Source organism: Cicer arietinum, chromosome 2, assembly GCF_000331145.2.
Source record: "Cicer arietinum cultivar CDC Frontier isolate Library 1 chromosome 2, Cicar.CDCFrontier_v2.0, whole genome shotgun sequence".
Classification (NCBI taxonomy): Eukaryota; Viridiplantae; Streptophyta; class Magnoliopsida; order Fabales; family Fabaceae; genus Cicer; species Cicer arietinum.
The window spans coordinates 39,410,294-39,423,633 of record NC_021161.2 but is presented as its reverse complement, the minus strand read 5'-3'; positions in this window follow the sequence as shown (position 1 = coordinate 39,423,633).

The window sequence follows — 13,340 nt, the reverse complement described above, 5'->3', positions numbered from 1 at the left end:
CTAACTTTTGCATTGAGAACAACAAGCCAATCCTTGTTTCTCTCATCATATATATAAAACACCTTTTTAGCTTGTGATGCAAACACAAATGGGTCATCACAAATATTTTTCCCAGTATGTTTTAAAAATTTGAAATTGACAAGTGTCATGCCAAACTTATCTTTCTTGATACCTTTATTAATATCAATCCAATCACATTTAAATAACACAAACTTGTACTTTCCAGAATAATCCAACTGCAGTATATCAGTTATTGCCCCATAGTAATTAATTTCATCTTTTGAGGTCTTTGTCTTTACAACAACTCCACTATTTTGTGTTTTCAAAAATCTCTCTCTCTTCTTTGTGTGGAATCTAAAACCATTAATCGCATAACCTGTGTATCTTCTTACTACCTCAGATGGTCCACGAGATAACTATCTAAGTTCATGAGTAACTTCTGAGCTCTTTTGTTCATCCATATGCTGGATCTAAAATATTTGATGAAATATAGTAAGTTTCTATATAAAAACAATCAGTAAAATTTAAATAATTAAATTATTATATGCTCACCCTGAGTTTAAACCACTCAATAAATTTTTTACCATGTTGCTTGTCAATTTCAAGCTGTGTCAATCGTCGTGGTCGACACTGTCTCTTAAGATGTAAAATGTGTTCTTTAAAAGTAACAGTAATAGAGTTAAAAAAAATGTAATAAAAATTTAAATTGTATAAAATTGAAATATGATATGTGACTTACTCTATAAATTGAGCAACTGCATCACAATTAGAAAGCACATATCTATGTGCCTGTGCTAACTCTTTCTGGTCAAGTTTAGTTCTAATCACTTTCTTCCTCTTCCCTAATCGTAACTTTTGTTGTTTATTTATCCCTAATGGCCTTCCAGAGACTTCATCGTCATTTCTGTTAGGTCTATTGAACCTAGTTTCTACCCCAAATAGATATTGTGAACAAAACGTCAAACATTCATTGGCCAAAAATCCCTCTGCAATTGATCCTTCTAGATAGGCTCTATTACGTACAAAGGACTTAAGAGTAAGAAGAAACCTGAAAGTGAAGAAAATTTAATATATCTATGTTCTCAACATCCAAAAAAACTTGTTTAACACTTTTAATAAAACAATTTTTATAAACATACATACCTCTCAATCGGATACATCCATCGATATTGTACCGGTCCAACAACTTGGGCTTTGTGTACCAAATGAATTACCAAATGCATCATAATAGTAAAAAATGAAGGAGGAAAAATTGTTTCCAACTGACAAAGTGTGATAACTATTTGAGACTCCAATTGTGATAGAAATTCCACATTAAGTACCTTAGAACAAATTTGCTTGAAGAAATTGCAAAGATCAACTAACACTAAAGTGACTTTATCTGGCAATGAACCCCGTAATGCTACTGGAAGAAGCTCTTGCATCAAAACATGACAATCGTAACTTTTTAATCCAAACATCTTGTGTTGCTTGACATGCACACAACGTGGGATGTTTGATGAGCATTCTTCTGGAGTTTTTACATTCTTGAGAATGCTTAGGAAAGATTCATTTTCTTTGTTAGTCATTTGATAGCATGCTCTAGGCAAACATGTTGTAGTTATATTAGGACTTGGTTGAGGATGGAGCATACTTCTTATGCCTATATCTACAAGATCAGCTTGTGCCTTATAATTATCTTTGGATTTTCCCTCTTGGTTTAACAATGTACCAATAATGTTGTCACATACATTATTTTCAATGTGCATCAAATCAAGATTATGACGCAATACATTATATTGCCAATAAGGCAATGTGAAGAAAATGCTCTTCTTTTTCCAAGGACGTGCTCCATTTGCTAGACCTTTTTCTCTACATTCATCTATTTGTCTTAAAATATCAGTCCCATTAAGACTTTTAGGAGGGATCCTTAGCTCTCGTGTTCCATCAAAATCCCTACTATTCAATCTCCCCTTATGTTTGGGAGATAACCAACGACGATGACCCATGTAGCAATTTTTTTTACCATGACGTAACCACTGCGAGGTAGTTTCAATACCACAACATGGACATGCATATTGACCTTTATTACTCCATCCAGACAAGTTAGCATATGACGGAAAGTCATTAATAGTCAACATCATAGCACATCCTTTATTACTAAACATGTTAATTTTTATGATCGGCACATCCTAACTGGTGCTTATTTTGAACATTGATGAAAATGTGGCCAGGGTGTCAGCCAATTGGTTTCCTTCTCGAGGAATATGATGAAAATGTGGCCAGGGTGTCAGCCAATTGGTCTCCTTTTCTATGGTAGATGACCAATGATGAATCTCCATATACCTCAAGAACTTTTACCTTTGATTCAATGGTTGATTTAATGCTCATGCCATATACCTCACATTCTACAATATTGTTTGTGCAATCGAAACACAATCTAGCCATAAATGAAATGAACTACTTTTCTTGGGAAATAAAAATGGCCCCAATTTCATGGCCTAATGCATTAGAAGCACCATCGAACACCAACGTCAAATTTTCTTTATCAGATGGTTCATCCTCTTCAAACAAAGTCATTATGCCTTCATAGGGGAATTCACACAATATTGATTGACAATATTTTGTAGGTTGATGGGAAAAATGTTTTGCTAGTGCACTTCCTTTGATAGTCTTTTGTGTAACATATACCAAGTCGTATTCTGATAACAACATCTGCCAACGGGTAATCCTTCCAGTAAGAGCAGGTTTCTCAAATACTTTGCCTTAACTGATGAGCAGCCCATGCTAATGTGCAACATGTTCATTTAAGTAGTGAATATCTTGTTTCACAACTAGTGAGCTTTTTACTCAAATAATAAATGGCATGCTCTTTCTTACCAGATTGGAGGTTTTAACAAGTATTGTTTAATCTTCTCGAAAGCTTTTTGACAATTCTCATTCCATTCAACCTTTTGATCTTCATGCAACTACTTGAATCCAAATGACATCACTTTATAACAGAAAGTTCCCCATTGTGTGGTGAATGTAGTTTTCTCCATATCTCCGGGAACCATCTTGATTTGATTATACCCTGAGAAACCATCCATGAAGGAGAAAAGAGAATATTGAGTAGTGCTATCTATTAGGACATCAATATGAGGAAAAGGAAAATCGTCTTTAGGACTAGCCTTATTTAAATCCCAATAATCAACGCATATTCGACCTTTTCCATCATTCTTTGGAACTGGGATAATATTAGCCATCCATGGAGGATATTTTGCCATTGCTAAGAAACCAACATCAAATTGTTTGTTGACCTCTTCTCTAATTTTAAGTGACATATCAATCCTCATTCTCCTCAATTTTTGTTTAATTGGAACACACTCAGACTTGAGCGGTAGCTTGTGTTCAACTATGTTAATATCTATCCCAGGAATATTCTAATATGACCATGCAAAGACATCCACATAGTCAAATTAAAGTTTAATCAACTTTTCTCGTTCACTTTTTTTGATAGACATACCAATTTTAATTTATTTCTTATCATATTCAGTCCCCAAATTGATCACCTCAACATGTTCTTGATAGGGTTGGATTATCTTAGCTTCCTGTTCCATTAGCCTTTCTAGTTCTGGGGGAAGCTCACAATCGTCTTTACAATCCTCATTAGCCTGATTAATTGGGCGTTCAAAATTAAAAGAAATTATTCTAGCGCTGCTATTTTCAACATATCCATTTTCGACTCTCATTGTTAAAATTAAGAAGAAAAAGGAAAAATGAAAATATGAATAAAGATTGCCATTTCAAGAAAAAAGAAAAGAGTTACTTTGAACATGAACTAACAAATACAGGAAACTTGATGATTTTCCAATTGTTGAGATTGATATTCGGAAGACAAGGGTACACCAATTTGAGGGTATCATCACCAACATGCTCTTCTTCCGCAACAGCCACCTGGTTAGCATATATTATTTTGACGCTCTAAAAGGTTTGGCGAATGTCACAAATAGGAATCTTCTATGAATTCAGTGTCTGATTTTCCAAACGAGCCATCATGTTTTCCATTTTTTCCTTTTTTTCCTTCACAACCTTTTCTTTGTCAGCTTTAGTAGGTACATATCCCAACAAGTACATATCGTTCTTTTTTGGTATATCTAACAATTTTCCCAATTTAATAAAAACTCCTCCTTCCAACATCAATTTGGTAGACTTCAATGATATGGTAGACAACTTTGGTTCTTTTAAGGGAGATCCTTCACCTATGAAGACATCATGGACACGTGAAAGGAAGACTTTATGGCTTATTCCATGTCTTCAACATAGCTCGTAGAAGATATATGGCTCACTATCTTATCTTCTTCCCCATATATTATCACCAACTCATTATTCACTATAAACTTTAGCTTTTGATGGAGAGTGAATGTCACTAGTCCAGCAACGTGAATCCACAGTCTCCCTAAAAGCCAATTGTACGTCAGCTTAATATCCATCACTTGGAAGGTTATTCCAAAGTTATGGGGTCCATTTTGAATCGACAGGTCAATTTCACCAACTACTTGTCTCTTGGATCCATAAAACAATTTCACTACCATATCTCTAGGCTTCATACAGGCTCCATCAACAAATATTTTTTATAGTGTTGATTTCGACATGACATTTAATGATGAACCATTATCAACTAGCACTCGTGCAAGAATATGATCATGACACCTCATAGAGATGTGTAGTGCTTTATTTTGCCTTGTCCCTTCAACTGATAATTTATCATCCCTAAAAGTCAAACAATTATTAGCGGTGATGTTAGTGACAACCCCATCAAACTGGTCGACAGTGATGTCATGAGTAACATGGGCCTCATTTAAAACTTTCATTAATGCCTTTCTATGCACTTCAGAGTTTAATAACAAAGAAATAAGAAATATCTTGGAAGGGGTTTGATTTAGTTGATCTACCACCTTATACTCACTGTGCTTGATAAACTTCAAAAATCCGTTAGCTTCTTCTTCAAACATTGTCTTTTTGCAAGTCTTTGGCCCTTTTATTGAATGATTCATAAGTTCTTTCCTTTTTCCCCCATGGCCTTCATTTCCTTTAGGTTGTCTAAGGGCATATACTCGACCACTTCGAGTCATCCAACCAATCCCTTAAATGTTGGTGACATTAGTTCCTTTAGACTCACAGATGTCACTTGATTGATGATTGGCCAAGTGGGATGTAACTTCATAATTTCATAGTACCGCCTTGGTATTTTCATAAGGAAAATGGTTGGTGCTTGGACAATTATTGCATTTGGCCTACTAGGAGTTGGCTTAAGATTTTCTTTTCTGTAGAGGATTTCCAATGTTCTTTGGAAAGATCTACTATTTTCCATATATGGCTTTATGGCCAACACATGATCATCATTTACACATTCGTCTATCTCATCTTCAATGATATTGACAAAGGTATCTCTATGGCTCAGTAAGGGATTACTCCTTACGTTTGGACCGTCTTCCTTGAAGGTAAGCCATTTTACATTAATCAGTTCTTGCACTTTAGATTTTAGGGCTTGGCAATCTTCGATGCAATGCCTTACAACTCCTGCATATTTGGCATTTGCGTTATACCATTTTAGGAATGGTGATTCCAGAGGTTTCATTGGTCTCAGGACTATCATTGAATTCTATAGTAAGTGAGGCAAGAATTGGTTGTATGTCACGGGAATGGGTCAAAATGGGTTATGTTCTTTTCTCGATTGACCGGTGGTTTGTATTGATTCGGGTTTGAATTTTGGTTATGTTGACTTTGTTGGGAAAACGCGATATGTGGTGGTTGGAGGTGGCCTTGAAGAGTGATATTAAACGTATGAAGCTTGTGAGGTTGTAGCCACATATGGATATGGAATGTAAGGAGTTTGGGGTATCGGGACTGGAAATTTGGGGGTCGATAAGAATTCATGGATTAAAAATAGAGACTCTTGGGTTTATCATTACAGCGTTAGCATCTCCTTCTTTATTTTATGTGAATCTCTTTTGGGGTCTCTTCACGCCACTTGTTGCACATACGATCTTGCCACACCTCATCCCACTTTCTATTCTTTCTCCTATCATGACCAGGTCAGAAAAGTTTGATGACATACTCCCAATCATCTTATCATAAAAAGGCGACTGAAGAGTATCCATAAACATATCAACCATTTCTCTTTCAGATAAAGGAGGATCTACTTGCGATGCCACTTCTCCAATTGTTGTACATATTCTTTGAATGTCTTTTTTCAACGAATTTAGCAATTGCATTCTATCAAATGCTATGTCAATGTTGTACCTATATTGTTTAAGAAAACATCAGTCAAGTCTTTCCACGAATGAATTCTATTTCGTTGGAGATTCATATACCAATTTAATTATGCCCCACCCAAACTGTCTTCAAAAAAATGGATGAGAAGTTTGTCATTATGAGCTTGAGAAACCACTTTTCTACAGTACATGGTCAAATGATTTTTAGGGCATAAGGCACCTTTGTATTTCTCACCTTTGTATTTCTCAAACTCAGCTACTTTGAATTTTGAAGGGATAGCCACATCGAGAACCAAACACATATCAAAAGCTTTGATTACATAGATATTATTTCCCTCAATTGCTTTTATTCTCTATTCTAAAACATGGAATTTTTATTTCGATTGTGTATCATCACTAACGTGAGGTTGTTACCAATTCTCATTAGCATCAAAATGGGGTACTTGGGGTGCACTAAATGGAATATTTTCTGAGGGTATAGTGTTTTGGGGTGGCACGCCACCCGTAAGAGATGAGATTTTTTGTTGGTTTAGGCTTTGGGAATTGATAGTTGAGTGGTTTGGGTTGTTGTCCATGGGGTTGATGACTAAAGTCGGAGTATAACTAGGTGGGAGACCATACATAGGAAATTGCATAACTGATGTACGAAATTGTTGGGTAGTCGGGGTAAAGCCTGAAAGGTGAGAAAGAGTGGTTTGGTGTTCTTCATTTGCAGTTGGAGGATTCCCATATGTATTCTCCTTCCTTGCCAAAGTCTGTATAACTTCTAGGATTCAATCAACCTTGTCTTCAATTGGTTAAAATCTACTCTCATTACTTCTTGGTTTTGCTCAAGTTCATCCATGAACTTGGAGTTTGCGCAAGTCCGATAAGGGTGTCGGGGAAACATCTTTATTGATTTTTTTTCTTGATTTTTTAAATAAATTAAAAATTTCTATGAGTATGTATTAAATATGAATGCAATGAAGAAAATCAATTAGTTAATTATGATAGTTGGATGTTGGGGAATCATGAGCCTTACGTAAATTTTTAAACGAAAACAAATTATTAGTGAAGAAAATATGGGGATCGATAAACAAAACAACAAACCATTCATTGATGAGAAAAAAGTACATCACATTCAAATTAATAATTACACCGACTATGGTATTTCAATCTTCTCTATTAATAGAGCAACCAATCTTCTCCTCCAATTCTTCTACCATATTTTTGCAATATTCAACAAATTTGTAGACTTTGACAGGAGTATTGAACGGATGCATTACTGCATCAATCTCTCTTAGATAATTTGGAATTTTTATGATTGCTTGATTATCTATCATTGCCAATTTTGAAAAGTAGTATTTCTAATGTTTGCCTTTATCTTCCAACTCTTTATAGATCTCTTAATTCTTCAACTGTCCAAGCAACATCATAAAATGATCCTCCCAATATATGGTTTCATCCTTTAAGTCATTATAGAAATTTTCTTGATAATAAATGTAATTCTTCAACTCACTAGAAGTCTCTCTTTCTATTCTTAGTGCGTCTTGATGTTTTAAGAATAATTCTTCAATTTATTTTTTGTGTTGCCTTCCATTCCTTACTTGACTTTCATACTCAGCTACCATTTCTTTAAGTTGTTTCTTTAAATCTTCAAACTCCTTTTTTATGTTCCTCTCAGAGCTTGCTAATTTTGTCCACAACTGCTTCCACATACAGGTCTCTTCAATAGCTTCATTCCTTTCTTACTTTCGCACATCTAACTCTTCATTTACACTTCTTAAACAATCTTGTATGTCAAGTTTATTTTCCTTTTCAATTTTCAACCTCTTGTTGCTTCTCTCAATAAATTGATTCTTGTAGGTGTTTTCTAATTGTAGGTTATCGTTCTCTTGTGTGACTTTTTCTAACTACGCTTGTAACTCTTTTTTCTCCTCTTCATAATTTAACAATGATGCTTTGAGTTCTTCTATTTCTTCATCTATAACAAGGGTTGGTTCAGGTATTTCCTGATCACTCGATGGTGTACTGTGGAAAGGCAACTTGATTTCTTGGACTCTTTTATTTACTCATTGTTGATAAGGTTTTTTTGTGCTGTAACTTCTACATTTGAGTACTCTTCCTTTTCTAATAATCACTTCCCAAGCTCGACTTATCTTCCATAACATTGGTGGGTATACTTTACCTGTATTGTGCAAAATAAAAGCTTCTAATGACTTATGATCTGGTTTCTCCAACATAGGGTAGCCAAGCTGTCTTAGAGCTACCGGTGGATTATAATTAATACATCATTTGGTTCCCATGAGAGGTACATTTGGGAAATCTCTACATTGACATATTTCTTCCTCCACCCCTTGTTCTTTATGATACCATGAAATTGTGTCCCTAACAAGGCTAGCTATACTATAAGCCTATTCACGATTACTTTTAACTCCAACATGTCTATTTTCAACACTTCAAAACTCGTGTCTCAAAACTCAATGAGTAAAAATATGTCTCATCTTGTCAACCATTTTAAGAATATTCTATTATTTTTTATTTTTAAATCGAGTTTTTAAACCAATAAGCCGTACAACTTGTATCTTAACAACTCAAAGAAGAAGAAAAAAACAGGTCACATATAATTTAATTAAATTTAAAAATGTTTTAAATTAATATTAATGTATTTAAAAAAATAAGGTTCATAATTATGACTTGTCTCGTAATTACTTGAAACAACATTTACTTAGTTAATTTTTGGCAAGAGCTCTTTTTTTTTTTTGCAACAAAAAACAAACTAATTAAAGATTTAATGAGAAGCAAATGCAAGCTGTGCTATGGAAAGCCTACTCTATGCAAACGACAAGAAATGAAACTTAGCCCATTTATATAATAGATACGTGCATGTCTCTGCACTTAGACGTTTCATCTTTTTATAACAAGCTACATGTTTCAACTTATGACAAGCTTCAATAAATTCAAATCCCATCTTTAAACAAATAAAAAGCAACAATCAAATAACAAAGGCATCATTGAGCATGAAATAAAAAATAAAATAAAAAAACTTCAGCAGATAAACAACAACAAAAGATAGAGAAAAGAAACAAATGTGTGAGACGCGGATTTGTGTATAGCGGCGAAGAAGAAGGCGACCAGGGGTAACGGTAGTCGGTTTTTTGGCGACAACATTATCAGAGGTTTGAGTTTTTAGTCATATCTTTTCTTTACTTTCTCATTCATAACTCATCTTAAATATTTTCGTTTTACTTCTTCTTCTTCTTTTAGTGCTTATTTAAAAGTGTTTGCATCAGATTTTTCAACAACAAAAAAAAAATTCTCACTTGTTGAAACTAAATGAAGATCTATTTATAGAGTTTTCCACTTGTTTAGTTGCTTTCTTGCTCTGCCCTTATGCTCCCCATTAATTTCCTTCTTTTAGTTTTATTTTCTTTGTTCATAATATGAGTTCTTCTGTCTGTTTGATGCATTTATGTTTTTTTTTTAAATTTCTTTATCTGAATGTATTAATTCTCTGTTTATGTTTGAGAAACAAAGCAGATTTTGAATGAGTTAATGTTTCTCTCTATATATGTTTCTGATTCTATAGAATATTGTCTTCATGCTTCTGTTTTAAACTCAAACCTGTCTTTTTCTCTCTGCAACATAACAACCAAAGAGGACAATAGGAATTTTATATTTTATATTTTATTTTATTAATTAATTAAATATGTATCATTGTGTATTACTTATTCTAATATTATTATAATTGTGATTTTAAGAAATGATGAGACAAAATGAGCATCCCTTATTATTTTTAGTTATATCATTTTTATTTTCAATTTATATATATTTTTTCTTTACTTTTTTGTATTAATGATTATGAAGGTAGAAATATATATATATATATATATATATATATATATATATATTAAGTTTTCATAGCGAGATGTAAAATAATGGCAAATGTAAAATTTGATATATTATAATAAAATGGATATTATTACTTTTTTATTTATTTTTAGTTACTTGGACAAAATTGGAGTACTACAAGTGTCATTGGGGATTCTCATATAATCATAGTGAGTAGTCTTTCAATTTGAAGTCATTATGATCCCTACATGGGGAGTTGTAGACTTTAAGATCATCAAACGTTGTTTGTAACATAACATCATAAACGTGGTTATTAGGCATACAATAAACCATGTGGGCGGATGTGAGTGATGTAGATAGGATTTTTCCGTTCTACATAACAGAAGTTACGTCTTGGGCCACTCAATAAAGTAAGACTGTGGAAATGCATGGTCATGCTAGAATGGATCAATATGTGATATTGACTTCATTTAGACCGTATTTTGGATTGGGCCCAAGATGTGAGTCTTAGGGTTTTAGTGATTCATTCTCTATAAATAGAAGACAAACACATTCCTCATAAAATGGATAGCACCACGTTTCATTTTGTGCTCACGTGGACTATATAAAGACGCCGATAATTTTTGCGTTGATGATCAAAGTTAAAATACGCTTCATGAGAGATTCTCTGTGTTGGTGACTTGTCTCCTCGATGTTTTAAGAGGTAAATTTGTGTACCATTGTAGTGAAATTGTGTGTTTACATGATATTTGGCTAAAGGAATTTTCCGCTCTTGAGATTAATTTTAGAAGAGTTTTAAAAGTTCATCTCTTAGTTTACCAACACCTTAGAAGTTTGAAACTAGAAGAATTGCCTACTAACTTGTCTATATTTGGGGAGGAGTAAGCATCCTTAGGGAAGGTTTTGTTGAGATCAATATAATCAATGCCCATATGCCATTTATTATAGCTCTTTTTGACAAGTACAAAGTTGGAGAGTCAAATTGTATACTTGGTCTCGATTATAAAAATAGTCTTTACTAGATCATCAACCACTTTTTTGGAGGCTTTGGCCTTCTCTTGCAATTATTTATGGCGGCGTTATGCAACCCATGGATACTTCATATCACTGGACAATTTTTGGAAAACGACCTCAAGGTCTATTCCCAACATCTTATCAGTGGTCCATGCAAATAAATTTGCGTTGTCCTTCAAGCAAGTGATGAGGTTCTATTTTACTTTGGGTGCAAGATCGATCCCTATTTTCACAACCCTTCTTGGCTCATTTCTTATTTCTACTTCTTCAAAGGATCCATCTGGCTTTGGTCGCATTTGTCCTTTTTTGACAGAGTCAACTTCCTCAAATACCTTCTTGTCACCCACCCTAGCATCAATATTTGTCATTAGTATATTGACGACTGAAATACTTCTTTCAGGTATCACAATCTTGGATTTTAGCTTTATGTCGATCTTGGTGTTCTTTAATAAAGCCAAGAAACATCGTTTAGATGCCTCAAGGTCGGTTTCCACAGTTCCTATCTTTTCATCTAAAACATGATATCTTAGTTTGAGGTGGATGATGGATGAAATTGCCTCCATTACAACTAGAGTGGACCTCCCCATAATGCAATTGGAGACAGATTTACATTCTATGACTAAAAATTGGATCTAAGTAAGGTCATAGTTTCCGAACTCACAGTTTGAAAGAAAAAAAAAATCTATATATTTGTATCTCTATGTGGATATCAATCTTAATCTCTATACCCGTACATAATGAGTATCTTAGTACACATATTTGTATCCGCTATTAGTATTTGAACTAACATAAATTATTAAATTACAAACTACCAACTCTTTTTAATACAATTAAAAAAATATTCAAAGTTCTTTAATATTAAATCATGAAAATAATAAATTAACACTACGCCAAAAATGACATTTTATAGCGCGTCTTTTATAGCGCTTATTAAATATAAGCATTGTTGTATGATATTTTAAAAATAACGGAGAATACAACAACACTTTTTTGACAAGCGATGTAAAAAAAGCATTGTAAAAGACTTGCGCTTCTATTATATATATTTAAAATAGACTCCCGGATGCCACCTCATTCTATTTGGTCCACCTATACAAATATTTCTCACATCAGCCAAAAAGCTGATGTGGACCTCTCCTCCTTTCTCCCCTCTCAATCATAATCTTCTTCAATCCTCCTCTCATTATATTATTAGTACCTCCAAAATCTATTTGATAATATTATTTTATAATAAATTTATAAATTATAAAATTATTTTACAATTATTTATAATAAATTTATAATTATTTTACAATTTGATAATAATTTATAATTTATATTATTACCAAATTATTTTATAAGTTATTTTATAATAACTTTATAAATTATTTTATAATATTATTAGTCATTTACCAATGGTAATAATTTATATTATTAGTCATTAAATTCAATGGAAAAAACCCACATAATCACTCATAAATATCTTCATGGACAATTATATTATTCCACTTATGGTGAGTAATGATTTTGTACGTTAAAAATTCAATTACTCATTAATCTCAATCCATTTATAATTTTTTCAATTTATGTCAATCCATTTTTTAGTAACATCTTATACAATAAAAATATATATTCTATTTGACAAAAAATACACAAATTTATAAAAAAATAATCATAAAATAAGAATATATGAAAAATTATTAAAAAAAGTTACTTCCAATTATTAAAATACACAAATTTATTTAAAATTATAATATATGAATATATTAAAAAATATAATCAACAAAAGTTTACTATATATATGTGTTTTGAAAAAATATGTTAACACTAAATTTTTATCAATTAAATTATATATTGATAATTAAATGCTATTTTTGATTTTAATTTTCCTTATTATAATGATAATTTGAATGTTAAAAAAATAAAATAAATGAAAATTTAAGTATTGCATAAAATTAAATTATTTTTTAATAAAATTTATTTTTGGTACATATCAACGTAACTATAATTCAATTGCACAAACAATTAGTTAAAACTTTTAAATACCTAAAATTGATCTAAAGTATATGTAAATCTTTAATAAAATTAATTTCAAACTCTTGATGAAATATATTCAATAATTATTTTTTACAACAACTTCTCATGCTCGCAATTAAAAAATCATACTAATAAAACAAATAAATTTAGACTACGCTACAATATAATTCAACATTAATATTTTTTTAAAATAAAAAATATTAAATAGTCAATCATATTTTTAAATTTTTATATCTTATTTTT